The 21091-nt window shown below is 46.0% G+C and overlaps 1 protein-coding gene and 1 non-coding gene across 2 annotated transcripts in view; both read right to left on the bottom strand.

Moving 5' to 3' along the window:
* Positions 1 to 21091, bottom strand: part of LOC123767956 (CD109 antigen) — a 457870-nt gene that overhangs the window by 245699 nt on the left and 191080 nt on the right. The gene's annotated exons all lie outside the window — the stretch shown is intronic.
* Positions 2826 to 2896, bottom strand: TRNAP-CGG (transfer RNA proline (anticodon CGG)). Its single transcript has one exon. It is a non-coding gene; the product is annotated as a tRNA-Pro (tRNA).

The raw sequence follows: 21091 nt of genomic DNA on the forward strand, positions 1-21091 counted from the left end.
AGCTGAATCTAAAACAACAACGCGTTTCCCTGATGATTCCCTCCTTCCTTGTTCGTGTACCATTCGTGCTAAATAATTGATATCTTATCTACCTTGTCAATTTCTCCAAGAATTTTATAGGTGGTGATCATGTCTCCCCGAACTTTTATGTCTTCCAGTGTCGTGAGGTTTGTGTTTGTATTTACTACTTGTATCTACAGAATCAAGCAATTAGCTCTTGGACCCCGCCTTTCTGATAAATTTATTTTCCTCTATTAGATTTTCTACATATATTTATCTTACACATTCACACATTCCCAGGAAGCAGTCCGTAGCAGCTGTCTAACTCCCAGGTACCTATTTACTGTTAGGTGAACAGGGGGCATCAGGGTGAAATAAACTGCGCATTTGTTTCTGCCTCTGCCAGGGATCGAACCCAAGCCATTAGGACTATGACCCCCAGAGCGCTGTCCACTCAGCCGCGAGGCTGAGTGGACAGCGTGTTTGTGTGTGTATGTGTACTCACAGGTGAGTGCAGGTCCACTAGGTTTACTCACCTAATTGTACTCACCTAATTGTGCTTGCGGGGGTTGAGTTTTGGCTCCTTGGTCCTGCCTCTCAACTGTCAATCAACTGGTATAGTGGTGTGTGTGTGTGTGTGTGTGTGTGTGTGTGTGTGTGTGTGTATTTAATGTCTCCTGCATTTACACAAACTGTGGGGGTCGTGTGTGTGTTCCAACAAAGGTTGTCTCCAGCATAAGCCGACACAGGTGGAGGTCCAGGCTCCAGGGAAAGGTCAGAGGTTATAGGTGGGCGTTTAGGACGGGGTGGAACGGGGGAGGGGAAGGACGGGGTGGAACAGAGGTGGTGGTGGAACGGGTAAGGGGTCCACCCGCATACAGGTACAGTAGTGTATTGGTCAGCCCGATGGCAGCACAATTCAAAGGAATATAAGAATTAGTAACTGGGCATCCACAATGCAAGCCGAGTTGGTAGCGATACTGGTAGTAATCGAAATGATTGACAACACTGAAGTAGACAGCTTAATTATTTCCGACTCCCTTTCCTCACTACGAGCAATAAATACTTTACAATCAAGTAATAACGTGCTTGTCTCAGAAGCCGGACATAGGTATATAAGGATGCTTAACAAGAGGGTAAATATAAAAATGTTGTGGATTCCTTCTCACATTGGCATACAGGAACATGACAAAGTTGACGCCCTTGCTAAGGCTGCAGTAAATAAAGACAGTATTGAACGGAATCTTGAGTTATCAAATAGGTCCCTTAAAAGTGTCATTAGACGAGAACTCCTGGATGGATTTGAAGAAAGCAGAACAGTGCAAACTGGAACTAGCAGGTCCATTGTTCATCACAATGAAATGTGTGAAGTAAAACATGTGTATGGGGCAAGTAACTAAGTCAGTAGACTAACAGATGTTGTCACAGCTCGTATAAGACTTGGCTACAAGTATCTCTGGCAGTTCGGCTTGTATAGGGATCTAGATGAAGTAAAGTGTAAAGTGTGTGGACAAAGACAGGGACACACACTCGAACACTATATCTTGGATTGTAGTAAAATTGAGCCATTTAGAGATAAATCTAAGTTCACTTGTGATATGGCAACCTATTTTATTACTAAGGATAAAATACCTGAAATCCTTGCACTGTATCCATATTTTCACCCCTGCTCTTCACTGGTTCTATTCTGCATTTCCTTCCGTACCTTTCGCTCGAGTATGTTGTTATTCTACAATGCAAATTTGGGACCTGACACTCCAGTATCTTCCATGTATATATTATTTGATACATTTCTCGTCCTCTTTCCAAAGAATACATTTTGAGAGTTTTGAGACGGTCCCAATAATTGAGATGTTTTATCGTGTCTATGCGTGCCGTATATGTTCTCAGTATTCCCTCTAATTGAGTGATCTCTCCTGCTCTGAAAGGGGAAGTGAGTACTGAGCAATACTCAAGACGGGACAGCATCAGTGATTTAAATAGTATTAACATTGCTGTGGGATCTCTGGATGTAAACGTTCTCATAATCCATCCTATCATTGTCCTGGCCGCCGCCGCCGCTATATTTGCTCGGTTATGTTCACTAAATGTCAGGTCGTCAGACATCATAATTCCCAGATCTTTTACATGTTGCTTTCCTTCTATGAGTAAGTCTGTGTCCTGTACCCTGTGTTTCGTTTACCTTCCTCGTTTACACCCTTCCTCAGTACCTGGAACTTGTCACCGTTAAACATCATGGTATTTTCCGTCGCCCAATCGAAGACTATATTAATATCTGCCTATAGGTTTTCAGTGTTTTCTACAGAGGAAATTTTCAAGCTGATTTTTAAATCTGAAAAGCATGACACGAAGCTGTGATTAGTATTTTTATCTTCGAGATACGAATGAGAAATAGAAGTGGTGCGTGGACTGTGCCCTGGGGTACAGAGCAGTGGTACAAGGACTGTGCCCTGGGGTACAGAGCAGTACTACAAGGACTGTGCCCTGGGGTACAGAGCAGTGGTGCAAGGACTGTGCCCTGGGGTACAGAGCAGTGGTGCAAGGACTGTGCCCTGGGGTACAGAGCTTTTCACTGTTCTTGAAGTTGATTTTATTTGAGTGGTACACATTGAATTGTCTGACAGTAAATTTAAAAAAAACATTATACACATCTACATTTGATTTAGCGCTTATTCATAGTTTCACTAAACAGAATAAGAAGAGGAGATAAAATGACATGTTTGCTTAAAATGTAATTCATTCCCCTCATAGCAGCCAACATGAATATTACTACTACTTCACTAGGAGCGGGGAAAAAGTCTTATCTACGTAGATAAAATGTTATCGGGCCTGTCCGGGAGTTGAACCCGGGTCTCCCGCACCCGAAGCGAGAATCATACCCCTAGACCAACAGGCCGATATTTATACATTTAAATGTAGATATACTTATATATTTTTGAGTTGTATATTTGGCTTGGGGACTGTTTAAGATGGTTCACATATATGTGGGCAAATCACAAAGAAATTAATAAGGATGAACAATGTGACAGTGTCAAATCTAGAAGGAAGAATTAAGAAAGCATTTTTCCTTAAGCACTTTCGTATTTAATAATACATATTTAGGAAGGATCCTTCTGAAAGTGTATTATTACTCCCATTATTACACACATCTTACATTCCATCCGTACCTTTCTTCTTGTCCTTACTTTCCTATAGGAATTTCCTCCTCTCATCTGTTCCTCTTACAGATACCTTGGTGTCCCCATTAACGACCCTGGGTACCTTTCTTCTCTCAAGAGGAGACTTTGGGAGAGATTAAAGCCCTTGCGGGTCCTTGTTGGTGTCAATCATGGACTTAACGTGGGACTTGCTAGAATGTTTTATGTATCATTTATACGCTCTGTGATTGACTACAATGCTCTACATCTCACACTGTATACTGACAAAGAGCTGAAATCTCTTGAAACCTTGCAAAATGAAGCTATGCGTCTCATCCTTGGGGCTCCAAACTCCACGAGAATAGTTAACATGAGAGCAGAGTTAAAATTACCTACCATAAGTGAGAGAATTTTGTCTATTAGCACAGTTTTCGGCGTGAAGGCATTGAGTAGATCTAGACAACACATGAAGTTTCAAGCTAAACTTTCTAATATGCTGCACTCACCTGAGGTCTATAGAAGAACGAAATCTGATTATGTATTTTGGTTCTACAAGGTAGCTAACTCCATCAAAATATTAAATATGTACCCAACTCAATTAATGATTAATCAACCAATTACTCCATGGAATAACTGGGATCTATCAGTTGATTTTGTAAATTTCTTCTATTGCTTCACAATGATTTTCTCATAGTGGTTGTCAAACCACTATGACAAAGGTATGTGACAAACCACTATTCACCACTCATGTGAATTTCACATTCACATCATTAAATGTGAAGGATGAGATCTTTCCGCTCTAAATCCACGTTGTCCTGGACTGTGGAGTTCATCGTTATCTTGAGGTTATCTTGAGATGATTTCGGGGCTTTAGTGTCCCCGCGGCCCGGTCCTCGACCAGGCCTCCACCCCCAGGAAGCAGCCCGTGACAGCTGACTAACACCCAGGTACCTATTTTACTGCTAGGTAACATAGGCATAGGGTGAAAGAAACTATGCCCATTTTTTCTCGCCGGCGCCCGGGATCGAACCCGGGACCAAAGGATCACAAGTCCAGCGTGCTGTCCGCTCGGCCGACCGGCTCCCTTTCTCCATAAAATTGCTCGTTCTCCATAAAATTGGATATTTGTGTCCTAGTCACTCTTTCAAAAACTTCTGTGTTAAGTTAGTGCGATTGGTCTAATTTTTTTTGCCAAAGCTTTACTACCTCCCGTGTGTAGTGGAACTATATCTGCTGATTTAAGTGCTGCTGGTGTCTCCCCTGTATCCTGGCTCTCTCTCCATAATACACTGAGGGCTCAGGCTTCTGCCACTTTACATTTCTTTGAGAATATTGAATTCCACGAGTCGGGACGTCACGTATCAGAAAATAGAGAAAGAAAGGTAAACAAAATGCAGGAGTGACGTGGATTGGTGGGGGGGGGGGGGGGGAGAGAGAGAGAGAGAGAGAGAGAGAGAGTAATAGTAGTAGTAGTAGTCAGGTGAAAGGAAAAGTTTTGGGAGAGAGAGAGAGAGAGAATGGGTTGGGGAGAAGACTTAGAGAAAGGGATAGAGGAAGGAGAGGAAGACGAGTGGAGATAGAGTAGAAGGGCTAGCGTGAGTTAGTAGATAAAGTGTAGATAGAAGGGAGAAATTAGTGGATACAAAAAGATAGCCCTTCTCCTGCTCTCTCTTTCTATCTTGAGGTTATCTTGAAATGATTTCGGGATTTACCGTCCCCGCGGCCCGGTCCTCGACCAGGCCTCCTTTTTGTTACACATCCCCAGGAAGCAGCCCGTAGCAGCTGTCTAACTCCCAGGTACATATTTACTGCTAGGTGAACAGAGAGCATCAGGGTAAAAGAAACTCAGGCCATTAGTTTCCGCCTCCGCCGGGGGGTCGAACCCAGAACCTTAGGACTACGAATCCCGAGCGTTATCCACTCAGCCGTCAGGCCCCAGGGAAATCAGGGCTTCCATCATCTATTCCATAGTTACTTACAGAGGAGACAAGGAACGTGGAACTAGTCTGTCCAACAATATTAATTGACTTACACACAGAAATCACAATAGCGTGATGCATCAAATGAACAAATCCACAAGGAGGGATCTTGTTTGTGTCTCGGAGAGGCTGCAGGATCCAGTAAGTTCAGTAGAACTTCGGTTTCAACTCTTTTTGACCCTGTCGTAGCTCAGTCGATTAAGGCAGCGTCTGAGATGCTCCCGGACGTAGGTTCGAATCCTCGTCCTGGCCCTTGTGGATTTAACAAGCAACACCTGCAAGCACTTAACTCATACTCTCAAGAATCTATAAGACATATAGTCTTTCGTAAGTCAACTTCAGGATGATCTCCACTCTTAATTTTCATAAATCAAGACGTGAATCCAAGATTAAAGGGACCAGAATTAGACTGTTAAAAGTAAGTTAACCACTTATTAATATGTATTCATGAAAATTAATTCATATGGATATCATAATTCAGCTATTTTCTCTGACTTTGAAATATCAACATAAATTTTAAATAATAGTTTATTTAGGTAAAAGTATACATACATACATACATACTGCGTTACGAACTGAATGTTGGATTTCTAGATTGAGCAGCTAGTATATATATTCTACCTGAAGCCACTAATACGCACAGCGTTTCGGGCAAGAAATTCAGAATTTGAGTCACGGCGCAAGAAATTAAGAGCGACAACTGCCCCCTGGAAATTACACCACATATAATATACGAAACACAGTACTACACCTCACACTTTAACTCCGCGAAGTCTCTGAGAATTGGATGGTTAGAGGGGAAGGGGAGGGGGGGGGTATACGGCTGACAGTCATCAAGGCTGGGACAGTACGCTGGGACAGTACGCTGGGACAGTATGTCAGTCCGGGACACAAGCCTGTGTACTCTGGCCTCCTCCTACTGAAACCTGTCTGGTGGAGCGAGGCTTCTCTCTCTCTCTCTGTTCAAAATTTTTAATTTTGCCCCGAGGGGCGAGTTTATTGGGCAGCGCCACTCATCCTGTGAGTGGACACACCGCCATAGTGACAGTATTGGGCAGCGCCACTCATCCTGTGAGTGGACACACCGCCATATTGACAGTATTGGGCAGCGCCACTCATCCTGTGAGTGGACACACCGCCATAGTGACAGTATTGGGGAGCGCCACTCATCCTGTGAGTGGACACACCGCCATAGTGACAGTATTGGGCAGCGGCACTCATCCTGTGAGTGGCCACACCGCCATAGCAGCATGTACAACACTCCCCAATAGGAAGAAAACCCGCTGGGTTGTTCATCCTGTCACTTGTACCCAGACACAGCTGAGACTGGCTTAACTGTCTCAAGTGAACAGCTCCTCAAACAAGAAGATTAACATCTGTCAACCCTTAAAAGCTTACGTTATCTTGCGGGTGCAAAATGGGGAAAGCTTTTAAGAACAGTATCAATATTTGACAAATAGTGTTTTCCTAACTCAAACAATGTGGGGTTTATTATTCTACACATATTTCTGATGTCTCTCAGGTGTTCACATTACAGAATCTCGGGTATTTAAGGTGAAAATCAGGAGCTATAAACTCCACCTACTAGGAAGATAGCCTATGGCTATCTTCCAACCTCACCTAGACAGCTGGCTTGTTTCATGGTAAGCATCCAGCCACTCGTCTGCAGTTATCAGCTTTCCAGAGAGCGAGGTCATCTGATGTGACCTGACCTCTGTCAGACAGGTGGATATTTACGCTCTGAAGGTGTGACTTTTAAAATGCCCTCTCGCTCATGTCCTTTGCCAGGTGAGCACAACGGGCTCACCATAGCCCGTGCTGCTTGTGCCAGGTGAGCACTACGGGCTCACCATAGCCCGTGCTGCTTGTGCCAGGTGAGTACAACGGGCTCACCATAGCCCGTGCTGCTTGTAACTGTTTGTGCCGAGTAGCTGAATCTAAAACAGCAACAGCAATGAAAATGCCAAGACTGACTTTACTTGTATCAGCGAATGTTAATTTATTCAATTTTTGCTGTCTCAAGGCCCCGTGGCTGAGTGCATGGGCATCATGTTAATTTTCCCCTTCCAAGTCTTTCTGTCTCATGTTAATTTTCCCCTTCCAAGTCTTTCTGTCTCATGTTAATTTTCCCCTTCCAAGTCTTCTGTCTCATGTTAATTTTCCCCTTCCAAGTCTTCTGTCTCATGTTAATTTTCCCCTTCCAAGTCTTCTGTCTCATGTTAATTTTCCCCTTCCAAGTCTTCTGTCTCATGTTAATTTTCCCCTTCCAAGTCTTCTGTCTCATGTTAATTTTCCCCTTCCAAGTCTTCTGTCTCATGTTAATTTCAGTTACGTTGTCGGGGTTTGGGAATTGTTCATAAAAAATTTGTCCGGATCTTCAAATTTCATGTTGTTTAGTGAGGGTTGTTAACCATAGCCTCATATTGACTCTTTAAGGATTTCACTCATTTCTCTGTGTACGAACCTTCAGTTGTAAGTAAAGGTCCAATACTCGCAGAGGTTTTCGATTTCGCATATGTGAAAAAATATTTTGGATTTTCCTTATCTCTTGTGTAGCTTTATATTTCAATTTTATTTCATCATACTGGTATGATGGCTTCGGCGTTTGCTTTATTTCGTCGATCTTTCTGTTTAGATTTATTTTTCTTTGATAAAGTTGTTTTCTTTGATTAGGCATTTCTCTAATTTAGGGAGCCGGTCGGCCGAGCGGACAGCACGCTGGACTTGTGATCCTGTGGTCCTGGGTTCTATCCCAGGCGCCGGCGAGAAACAATGGGCAGAGTTTCTTTCACCCTATGCCCCGCTTACCTAGTAGTAAAATAGGTACCTGGGTGTTAGTCAGCTGTCACGGGCTGCTTCGTGGGGGTGGAGGCCTGATCGAGGACCGGGCCGCGGGGACACTAAAAAGCCCCTAAATCATCTCAAGATAACCTCCCTACTTTTTTTCCTTTTGTAGAGTCATCTGTTATCTATTTCTAGAGTGGTCCTTGAGGTTATCTTGAGGTTATCTTGAGATGATTTTGGGGCTTTTTAGTTTCCCCGCGGCCCGGTCCTCGACCAGGCCTCCACCCCCACGAGGCAGCCCGTGACAGCTGACTAACACCCAGGTACCTATTTACTGCTAGGTAACAGGGGCATTCAGGGTGAAAGAAACTTTGCCCATTTGTTTCTGCCTCGTGCGGGAATCGAACCCGCGCCACAGAATTACGAGTCCTGCGCGCTATCCACCAGGCTACGAGGCACCTTGTTTCTGTTTCTGTTCTTGTTTCTGACCCTCCACTAAGGCCCATGTTTCAAGCACACTTTGTCTGCTTCAACTTTCAATTATTGCATTCATTGCCTGGAAGTTTTGTCGACAGAGACAAACAGCCAGTCTCATTGGCTGTTTGCTAGTTTTATATTTATTTTTCCATCAATTTTTTTTTTTTTTTAGATATATACAAGAGTTGTTACATTCTTGTACAGCCACTAGTACGCGTAGCGTTTCGGGCAAGTCCCTGGAATACGATCCCCGCCGCGAAGAATCGTTGTTACAACCAAGTACACATTTTACTGTTGAGTTAAACAGAGGCTACAGTTAAGGATTTGCGCCCAGTAAATCCTCCCCGGCCAGGATACGAACCCATGACATAGCGCTCGCGGAACGCCAGGCGAGTGTCTTACCACTGCACCACGGAGACTGATGCATTCACTTAATTCACTTACTGTTAAAGCTTAATTGCCTGAATAACCCTATTCTCGCTTCATGATCCTTTAATTTGAACCTATTACAGGTACTGATGTTTGAACTTTAATGACCTTGTGGTGTGAGTATGTAGTATCTGCGATGGTAATGTTATCTTGAGGTTATCTTGATGATTTCGGGGCTTTAGTGTCCCCGCGGCCCGGTCCTCGACCAGGCCTCCACTCCCAGGAAGCAGCCCGTGACAGCTGACTAACTCCCAGGTACCTATTTACTGCTAGGTAACAGGGGCATTCAGGGTGAAAGAAACTTTGCCCATTTGTTTCTGCCTCGTGCGGGAATCGAACCCGCGCCACAGAATTACAAGTCCTGCGCGCTATCCACCAGGCTACGAGGCCCCCTATTCTTGATGTTCTTGTTCTTGATGTTCTTGATAATTTCTTAGTCGTTTTTGAAGAATCGGGTCAAGAGAGTTTTCCTTCTTATCTCTTATCTGCTGACTGAGCGAAAATGCGTCTCAGAATTTCAGTAGTTCTTCAACCTGTGGTTCCAACTACTTGGGCTGGACGGTAGAGCCGACGGTCTCGCTTCATGCAGGTCGGCGTTCAATCCCCAACCGTCCAAGTGGTTGGGCACCATTCCTTCCCTTCCCCGTCCCATCCCAAATCCTTATCCTGACCCCTTCCCAGTGCTATATAGCCGTAATGGCTTGCTGCTTTCCCCTAATAATTCTTTCCTTCAGCCTGTGGTTCATTTTTTTTCCAGGTTGATTTCCTGGAAAATTTCCTGGAAAAATGATTGATATTCACCGTCTTAAATTGGGAAGATTGAAGTCTTCAAGGAAGATAATATCCAGGGATAGCTAATCTTCGTCAGGGGCGCGCTAATCTTCGTCAGGGGCGCGCTAATCTTCGTCAGGGGCGCGCTAATCTTCGTCAGGGGCGCGCTAATCTTCATCAGGGGCGCGCTAATCTTCGTCAGGGGCCGCGCTAATCTTCGTCAGGGGCGCGCTAACCTTCGTCAGGGGCGCGCTAACCTTAGCCAGGGGCGCGCTAACCTTAGCCTGGGGCGCGCTAACCTTCGCCAGGGACAGCCAACCCTTCTCAGGGACCAGGGAACATGACTCACAGGGGTCAGGGGCTCCAGGAAGGTGAAATACATCTTCCACAGGCAGCTGTAAATTAGAGGTCCAGCGCCTGGTCCATCACACTGAGTGACAGACACGACATCAGCCTAATGGTCTGGTGGGAGAGCGTGGGAGAGGGTGGGAGAGTGTGGGAGAGTGTGGGAGAGGGTGGGAGAGTGTGGGAGAGTGTGGGAGAGGGGTGGGAGAGTGTGGGAGAGTGTGGGAGAGGGGTGGGAGAGTGTGGGAGAGGGGTGGGGAGCGTGGGAGAGTGTGGGAGACGGGGAGGAAGAGACATTAAGAAAGAGAATTTTGGACGAAACCAGGGAGGGAAAAGTGTGATGTTTTTCCCGCCATCAACACCACCATCACCACCATCAACACCACCATCAACACCACCATCAACACCACCATCAACACCACCATCAACACCACCACCATCAACACCACCATCAACACCACCACCATCAACACCACCATCAACACCACCATCAACACCAACACCACCATCAACACCATCAACAACACCACCATCACCACTATCAACACCATCAACACCACCACCACCATCAACACCACCACCATCATCACCGCCATCAACACCACCACCATCAACACCACCGCCATCCACACCACCACCATCAACACCACCACCATCAACACCACCATCAACACCACCATCAACACCACCACCATCAACACCACCACCATCAACACCACCACCATCAACACCATCAACACCACCATCAACACCATCAACACCACCATCAACACCACCACCATCAACACCATCACCATCAACACCACCGCCATCAACACCACCGCCATCAACACCACCACCATCAACACCACCATCAATACCACCACCGCCATCAACATCACCACCGCCATCAACACCACCACCATCAACACCACCACCATCAATACCACCACCATCAACACCACCAACACCACCACCATCAACACAACCACCACCATCAACACCACAACCATCAACACCACAACCATCAACACCACAACCACCACCATCAACACCACCAACACCACCGCCATCAACACCACCACCACCATCAACACCACCACCATCAACACCACCACCACCATCAACACCACCACCACCATCAACACCACCACCACCATCAACACAACCACCACCGCCATCAACACCACCACCACCGCCATCAACACCACAACCACCACCACCACCATCAACACCACCACCATCAACACCACCACCATCAACACCACCACCATCAACACCACCACCACCATCAACACCACCACCATCAACACCACCACCATCAACACCACCACCACCATCAACACCACCATCAACACCACCACCGCCATCAACACCAACACCATCAACACCACCACCATCAACACCACAACCACCACCATCAACATAACAACCACCACCATCAACACCACAACCATCAACACCACAACCATCAACACCACAACCACCACCATCAACACCACAACCATCAACACCACCACCATCAACACCACAACCACCACCATCAACACCACAACCACCACCATCAACACCACCACCATCAACACCACCACCATCAACACCACCACCATCAACACCACAACCACCACCATCAACACCACAACCACCACCATCAACACCACCACCATCAACACCACCACCATCAACACCACCACCATCAACACCACCACCATCAACACCACAACCACCACCATCAACACCACAACCACCACCATCAACACCACAACCACCACCATCAACACCACAACCACCACCATCAACACAACCACCACCATCAACACCACCACCATCAACACCACCACAACCACAACCGCCATCAACACACCCGCCATCAACACCACCATCATCAACACCACCATCATCAACACCATCATCAACACCACCGCCATCAACACCACCGCCACCATCAACACCACAACCACCACCATCAACACAACCACCACCATCAACACCACCACCATCAACACCACCACCACCAACACCACCACCACCACCACCGCCATCAACACTACCACCATCAACACTACCACCACCACCATCAACACCACCACCACCACCACCGCCATCAACACCACCGCCATCAACACCACCACCACCATCAACACCACAACCACCATCAACACCACCACCACCGCCATCAACACCACCGCCATCAACACCACCACCATCAACACCACCACCATCAACACTACCACCACCACCATCAACACCACCACCATCAACACTACCACCACCACCATCAACACCACCGTCATCAACACCACCACCATCAACACTACCACCACCATCATCAACACCACCACTACCACCGCCATCACCACCACCACCGCCATCACCACCACCACCGCCATCACCACCACCACCGCCATCACCACCACCACCGCCATCACCACCATCAACACCACCATCAACACCACCATCAACACCACCAACACCAACAACACCACCACCACCATCACCAACACCACCACCATCAACACCACCACCACCACCACCACCACCACCACCATCAACACCACCAACACCACCACCATCAACACCACCAACAACACCACCACCACCATCAACACCACCACCACCAACACCAACACCACCACCAACACCACCAACACCAACAACACCACCAACACCACCATCAACACCACCACCAACAACACCACCGCGGTACTTCTAAGCGTCAAAAGAGGAGTAAATGCGACTCACCTTTTTATTAGACTTTTTTAACTCCCAAAATAATTCTCCCCAACTGGTCTTAATTTCGACCAATCATGAAGATATTTAGTTACCCTGCCGGATGGTGGGTGTCTGGCCCACCTAGTTGTGCCTAGCTGGGTTGGCCTCCAGCTCCTGGGAACCGAAAAATTCCTCCTCCAACTAGCTGGTATACCGGACCCTTTCCCCCGTATTGAGCTCTGCCTTCTCCAGTCTTCCTAAGAGAGAGAGAGAGAGAGAGAGAGAGAGAGAGAGAGACAGACAGACAGACAGACAGACAGACAGACAGACAGACAGACAGACAGACAGACAGACAGACAGACAGACAGACAGACAGACAGACACACACGGTCTGGAAGATAAGAACAGCAACTGAAGAATCAATAAACAAATGGGCTGGGAACACCAGCTTTGAGGAGAGCCCAGCAGCGCTCTCAGCCGGACGTGGTGCTGGGGGAGGGGTGTTGTGGGGTGTGATGGAGTGGGGGGTGGGGCGGGGGAGTGGGGTGATGGAGGTGGGGGCGGGGGGTTGGAGTGGAGGGAAGGAATGATGGAGGGAGAGAGGGGCAGGAAGTAAGCAATAAACCCTCCCAACAAAGTGTAATGTGATATCGTCACCTATTTATATCTTGTGCATGAATATATATATGTCGTACCTAGTAGCCAGAACGCACTTCTCAGCCTACTATGCAAGGCCCAATTTGCCTAATAAGCCAAGTTTTCATGAATTAATTGTTTTTCGACTACCTAACCTACCTAACCTAACCTAACCTAACCTAACTTTTTCGGCTACCTAACCTAACCTAACCTATAAAGATAGGTTAGGTTAGGTTAGGTAGGGTTGCTTAGGTTCGGCCATATATCTACGTTAATTTTAACTCCAACAAAAAAAAATTGACCTCATACATAATGAAATGGGTAGCTTTATCATTTAATAAGAAAAAAATTAGAGAAAATATATTAATTCAGGAAAACTTGGCTTATTAGGCAAATCGGGCCTTGCATAGTAGGCTGAGAAGTACGTTCTGGCTAATAGGTACGACATATATATATATATATATATATATATATATATATATATATATATATATATATATATATATATATATATATATATATATATATATATATATATAAATCTTACAACGTATGATACAGCGATAGCAGGAGACTCGACATCAGCGAGGCCCTACACATCAATAAGTCAACACCAACAATCAACAGCCAAATAACGCATAACTATATTCTACCCACTTCAAGACCCCGAACCAACATAGAGGCAGCAAGAGAAAATATGGGCCAATAGGCCTTCTGTAGTTACTTTCGTTCTTATGTTCTCATATGCAATTTATACCCATTGATTCGTGTTCTATCTTTTGTCATCTCACCCAAAAACATTTGTCATATATCACCTTACCCAAAACGAATATAAGCATGAAATATGTTATGTGTAAACCAGTCTTTAAGAATGTAAGAAGCCCTTACAAAACGCTTTTAGGCGTCAGACCAAAAAAAATATAAAAAATGAATTTTGGAGAGTTAATTTTTCAATTACCCCCCGACAGTGAAGAAAAGCGTAAGAAATATTGAGAAGATTCGTGTTAGAATCATTAATCTTACCCTTTCGGTCATATTCAACAACATTTGTTTGCAAGAAAGACTGCTACCAAAATATACCAATATATTATATTATATATGTATCACGAAGGAAATCACTGCTTGCTCTGTCTTCATTTGTCAAGCAGTGATGCTTCTGGCCAACAAACATCATGCCTGCGGGCCGCTCCAAGCAACAGCCTGGTGGACCAAACTCTCACAAGTCAAGCTTGGCCTCGGGCCGGGCTTAGGGAGTAGAACAACTCCCAGAACCCCATCAACCAGGTATGCCTGGAATGATATTGACAGCTCTGTCTGTTTGGTGTTGCATCTTCTACTGGCTCCGTCCGTGATCGTAATATCACGGACTCATCCGTGATCGGATGATCGGATGAGGGATCCGTGATCGTAAGATCACGGATTTTCTCACGGCTGTTGCCGTGAGAAAAGCAGTGATAGCTTTACCATAGGTTTTCAGAGTGTGATCGGCATGGAAGTTTGCAATTCTCTTAGACGTTTCATCTTGATGCCACAAAACACGAAGGAGAAACTATGCTGGTCTGTGTACTGAATTTCCCAAACTTGTTCCATGCAAAAAGTGTCATTGTATATGGGTATTGCAGGAGCTAGCTGAGACTTACCGGTTTTTGTTAAGAGACTTTGTCATTCGAACAATGCAGGAGGGTATGCACAAAGTTGGTAAGACATGACATCTTTAAGATTCATGTCGTCGTCAGTGGCAAATCCACCCATCTCTGGAACCTAAGTGCAGGGTCTCCTTGTACCTTGGGCCTCGCTGGGGCTCTCAACGCCAGAAGCAGATCTTTGGCTTTCCAATTTAGTCAGATCCTTTGGTATAAGACGTGAGGACGCTGTCATTTTGATGACTTTGTTCGTACCGATTGAATGCAACTCGTCAACGTTAAATCCAGGACCAGCAGTTACTTCTGTGACAATGTTACAGAGACTCCGAGTCAGATGGATTGGCGGGATATGGATTCAAGTCGTTTAACTACCCTGTTACCTAGCAGTAAAATAGGTACCTGGGTGTTAGTCAGCTGTCACGGGCTGCTTCCTGGGGATGGAGGTCTGGTCGAGGACCGGGCCGCGGGGACACTAAATGCCCCGAAATCATCTCAAGATAACCTCAAGATAACCTTATTTCTGTTCAACTACTGTCCTTTATTTCCTTGTATTGTTCACTACTTTTCAGCACAACTCTCGTGCATTTCGACGTCAGTCTTGTCAGACTGACAAGACTGTCAGTCACTTCCTCTTGTCAGTGCGCCTCTGGTCTTCAGGCAAGGCGGACTAACAAGTACATCAGTCATTGTTCTATCACCAGGTCTCTGCTGAGTCCTGCCCAGAGTCTGTTGTGTCTTCTTTCAACAAACTGGAAATAAGTTTTCCAGTTACCTTCCTGGAAAATGTTGTTCACGGTGGAATTTTCGGAAAGCAGGCGCTTCTACTGGGGTAAATTTTCTGTAGTTCAAGATCACTTTCTTTCAACTTCTGGTGATAAGATCGAAGAATTTCATTAGCTGTCTGCAAGAGAGTTACACCATCTGCCTTCCCACTTTCCCCTCTGAAATTTTGATGTTAATGCTCTCCATAATGTTCCAAAATGCTTCTCTTTATGTGCCCACGTTCGAAGACAGAGTTCAGGCTTCCACGAAAACATGACCCCATTTAAAAAATTAGGGCTCCAATCAGCAGCTGTCGATTCTCTTCCAAGAAAATTCTTTCTGTTGCTCTTTAATACTCGGGTCCCCCTTTCTTCGAACCCTGATCATCGGTGGAGGAGTATTGGCGGGGAATGATTTATTTTTATTTTGCCCATTTCGAAAATAGATTCCTGAGGTGCGATAATAGACACAACCTGCAGCAGTACGGTCGTGCAGATAGTACTCCATACTGCCCCCTTTATCTTAATTGACCATTACTTTTACAGCGTCTTTCACAGCCCCATTTTTTATGGGGTTTCATAAAACTCCAAAATTTTTTGATTGGTCGTCCAAACACATTCACAAAAATATCACAAAACACACACAGTGCGAGACGCTACAAACGGCGTCTTCATTTCAATGAGAACTTTTCCTTCTGCTGCATTTTGGCGTTTCTTAATGCCAATGGTTATCTTGAGGTTATCTTGAGATGATTTCGGGGCTTTTTTTCAGTGTCCCCGCGGCCCGGTCCTCGACCAGGCCTCCACCCCCCAGGAAGCAGCCCGTGACAGCTGATGGTGGTGTTATTCATAAACCTTTTCCGACATACACCGTGAACCCTTATCCTAGCTACTCCAGCAGCACCGTGGCTACCCAATCCCGTCCTCCTAATAGAGCGTCGCATTTTGACGTATACTCTCCCAAAGGTCAAAAATTGTCGTACTAGTAATTTCGCGGCTCGCGAAATTGACATACCATCTCGTTTTTCTGTTTGGGTCCTACGGGTAGGTTAGGAGAAGGGTACTTTAGTACGTCAGTTTCTTGACGTTGGGGCACCTTAGGAAGACGGGCTGGGCTGTCATGGCAGTGGCTGGCTTTGTCTATGCCATTTTTTTTTTTTTTGTGAAGTGTTAACCACCTCTTGTCCAGTACTCCTTACAAATTGACCAACCACATGGACTGGACGGTAGAACGACGGTCTCGCTTCATGCAGGTCGGCGTTCAATTCCCGACCGTCCAAGTGGTTGGGCACCATTCCTTCCCCCTCTCCCATCCCAAATCCTTATCCTGACCCCTTCCCAGTGCTATATAGCCGTAATGATTTGGCACTTTCCCCTGCATATTCCCTTCCCCCCGCCCCCCCCCCTTCAAAAAATGCAACCCCACAATAGTTGCACACCTTCCGGGTACCTATTAAACGCCAGGTGAACAGAGGCATAAGGTGATGGGGAAACGAGCCCAACCATTTCTGCCCCGGCCGGGATTCGAACCCAGGATTCTCGATTGTGAGGCGAGAACGAACCCAATTGCACTATACCAAGTAAATAAATGCTAAAACCAGAGAAGGTGAGACAACATTTAGCACAGCCTACAAGATCAAATGGCAGAGTAAATAGTGAATTTTTATCCCCCAGAAAACACCGTCGAGATTATGCAAATTATTTAAGATTACCGAGGAAAATGCAAGAAAAACATAGTATGCAGTAAAACGAGGCGGGAGAGTGGATTAGAAACTGTTCCTAAAGATATTATCATTTTAGACCCACAATGTTGTCTTTATTTGATTTTTACATGTACTCAGTGTAATTATAATTCTCTGTCTCTGTCTGTCTCTCTCTCTGTCTCTCTGTCTCTCTCTCTATATCTCTCTCTCTCTCTCTCTCTCTCTCTCTCTCTCTGTCCCTCTCTCTGTCCCTCTCTCTGTCCCTCTCTCTGTCCCTCTCTCTCTGTCCCTCTCTTTGTCCCTCTCTCTGTCCCTCTCTCTGTCCCTCTCTCTGTCCCTCTCTCTGTCCCTCTCTCTGTCCCTCTCTCTGTCCCTCTCCCTCTCCCTCTCCCTCTCCCTCTCTCTCTCTCTCTCTCTCTTTTTCTCTCTCTCTCTTTAACTGTTATTAGAGTTAATTTGCAACAGTATTGATGTTCCTAGTGAAATTGCAAGCCAGAGCTGTTATCCTACATGAGCTCATCAAAAGTCTCACCCTAGAAACTAATCTTGCCAACGACATCATTTTTAGTTTTTCATTGAGAATAAACTCAGTTAAGCTACACTTCTGCTACGAACTGGACGAACCTGGAGTCATCTGCTTGTCCTCATATGGTGTAGGCTGATTTAATTTCATTTTTATTTAAATGTTTACCTTGCTATGATTTCGGGGCTTAGCGTCCTTGCTGGCCCGGTCCCCGACCAGGCGTCCTGGTTGCTGGACTGATCAATCAGGCTGTTGATTCATACCTCAGGCTCGCTGCCTGAGGTATGAATCACAGCCTGGTTGATCAGATATCCTTTGAAGGTGTTTATCCAGTTCTCTCTTGAACACTGTGAGGGGTCGGCCAGTTATGTCCCTTATGTGTAGTGGAAGCGTGTTGAACAGTCTCGGGCCTCTGATGTTGATAGTTCTCTCTTGAACACTGTGAGGGGTCAGCCAGTTATGTCCCTTATGTGTAGTGGAAGCGTGTTGAACAGTCTCGGGCCTCTGATGTTGATAGTTCTCTCTTGAACACTGTGAGGGGTCGGCCAGTTATGCCCCTTATGTGTAGTGGAAGCGTGTTGAACAGTCTCGGGCCTCTGATGTTGATAGTTCTCTCTTCAACACTGTGAGGGGGTCGGCCAGTTATGCCCCTTATGTGTAGTGGAAGCGTGTTGAACAGTCTCGGGCCTCTGATGTTGATAGTTCTCTCTTCAACACTGTGAGGGGGTCGGCCAGTTATGCCCCTTATGTGTAGTGGAAGCGTGTTGAACAGTCTCGGGCCTCTGATGTTGATAGTTCTCTCTTGAACACTGTGAGGGGTCGGCCAGTTATGTCCCTTATGTGTAGTGGAAGCGTGTTGAACAGTCTCGGGCCTCTGATGTTGATAGTTCTCTCTTGAACACTGTGAGGGGTCGGCCAGTTATGTCCCTTATGTGTAGTGGAAGCGTGTTGAACAGTCTCGGGCCTCTGATGTTGATAGTTCTCTCTTGAACACTGTGAGGGGTCGGCCAGTTATGTCCCTTATGTGTAGTGGAAGCGTGTTGAACAGTCTCGGGCCTCTGATGTTGATAGTTCTCTCTTGAACACTGTGAGGGGTCGGCCAGTTATGTCCCTTATGTGTAGTGGAAGCGTGTTGAACAGTCTCGGGCCTCTGATGTTGATAGTTCTCTCTCAGAGTACCTGTTGCACCTCTGCCTTATGCATTTCTCAGCGTACCTATTGAACCTCTACTGTATAGAGCTCTCAGCGTACCTATTGAACCTCTACTGTATAGAGCTCTCAGCATACCTATTGAACCTCTACTGTATAGAGCTCTCAGCGTACCTATTGAACCTCTACTGTATAGAGCTCTCAGCGTACCTATTGAACCTCTACTGTATAGAGCTCTCAGCGTACCTATTGAACCTCTACTGTATAGAGCTCTCAGCGTACCTATTGAACCTCTACTGTATAGAGCTCTCAGCTTACCTATTGAACCTCTACTGTATAGAGCTCTCAGCGTACCTATTGAACCTCTACAAAGACGCTCTGAAAGAGCATTTTTCTTGTCATTCCTTAGCTTGTCAACTTAGGAATGAATGAGCGCTGTTTTTTTTTTTTTTTTTTTTAAATAGCATAACGAGGGTGAGCATACCTGAAGACGGTTTCGAGAGTTGTTCTACTCCCCGAGCGGGGCCCTGGAGCTAGGCTCGACAGGAGGCTGTTGGTGGCTGAGTATTTTACGCTACAAGGTGGGCATATTGACCTGATACATAACAGCAACGACATTTGTCTGTTGAAGGCTGGGATGTATTGACCAGTCCAGCCAGGCTGGGATGTATTGACCAGTCCAGCCAGGCTGGGATGTATTGACCAGTCCAGCCAGGCTGTGATGTATTGACCAGTCCAGCCAGGCTGGGATGTATTGACCAGTCCAGCCAGGCTGGGATGTATTGACCAGTCCAGCCAGGCTGGGATGTATTGACCAGTCCAGCCAGGCTGGGATGTATTGACCAGTCCAGCCAGGCTGGGATGTATTGACCAGTCCAGCCAGGCTGGGATGTATTGACCAGTCCAGCCAGGCTGTGATGTATTGACCAGTCCAGCCAGGTCGGTCAAGACAAGTCTTATCACGCGCTTCTCGACCTTGTTTTAGGTAAATGTCGAATTTAGGTAAATAATGGGTAGGGGGGGGGGGAGGCCATCCGGAAGGGAATAGTGTATATTCTCAAGATGGGGAGAACTTGTGGTTTTTATAATGTTTTGCAACCACTGCTGTCGTAAAGGTACGATAAGAGATGAAGGTTAAGCTTCTTGGCTGCCTCTGATCTTCACGGCTGTGTACCTCCAATCTTCACGACTGAGTACCTCCAATCTTCACGACTGAGTACCAGGTTTATTTCTTACAATCCATAATTTTTGGGCCCGGGTTCAATGCCTTATACAGTCTCCTTGTGATCATCACCTGTGTTTTCTCTACTCCAAGTGTAACCTGACCGTGTCTAGCCCCACGGAGAAGATATGGAGTTTCATTGGCATTCAGTATTTTTTTTGCATATGTGAAGGTGCATTTCATTGATCATTGATCAGTTGGTTTCATTGATCAGTAATGCTTCGCTACAGTAGGCTTGTTACGTTACAGTTCGGCTTGTCAGCGGTCTCCCCCCCCCACCCCCACATTGTTTCCTGATAATTTTTTCAACTGGATTTTGAACTGAAATAATGTTTTGGCATTTACGGCTTCGCTGGTGGGCGGTTCCGCGGGTCTGTAACTCTCAGTGACTCAAAGCCTATTTTCCAATGGAAATCATAAAGAAGAGCCATGAAATAGCAGCAAAAGAGGGTGTTTTTTACCGGGGAATTGCCCCTTTATTTGCGGCTGTTTCATTTAGCGACAAGTTTGTTTGTGGATATTGTTGTGGGGACCAGGAGGAGGAGGATGCCTTTCATACCTACACAGGCCTAGTTTTTGGCCTCAGCTGCCACCAGTATCACTGGCAGAATTATGGCTGGTCAGAAAGCTTCCCTCGTAGCAAGATAACTCGTTGTACCATGTGTAGAAGATATCGAACCCTGTCTGTATGGGAGGGGCGAGAATGGTCGTATGCTTGTTAGCGTTGTTGAGATATCTTATTCACCCTCTGTGGTCGTCTGTGTAGGTACTCACTAAACTACATGTTAGTTTAACAGATCTCTAATGTCTATGGAGGACAGAAGAAAAATTATATACTGGT

This window comes from Procambarus clarkii, chromosome 58, assembly GCF_040958095.1.
Source record: "Procambarus clarkii isolate CNS0578487 chromosome 58, FALCON_Pclarkii_2.0, whole genome shotgun sequence".
NCBI lineage: Eukaryota > Metazoa > Arthropoda > Malacostraca > Decapoda > Cambaridae > Procambarus > Procambarus clarkii.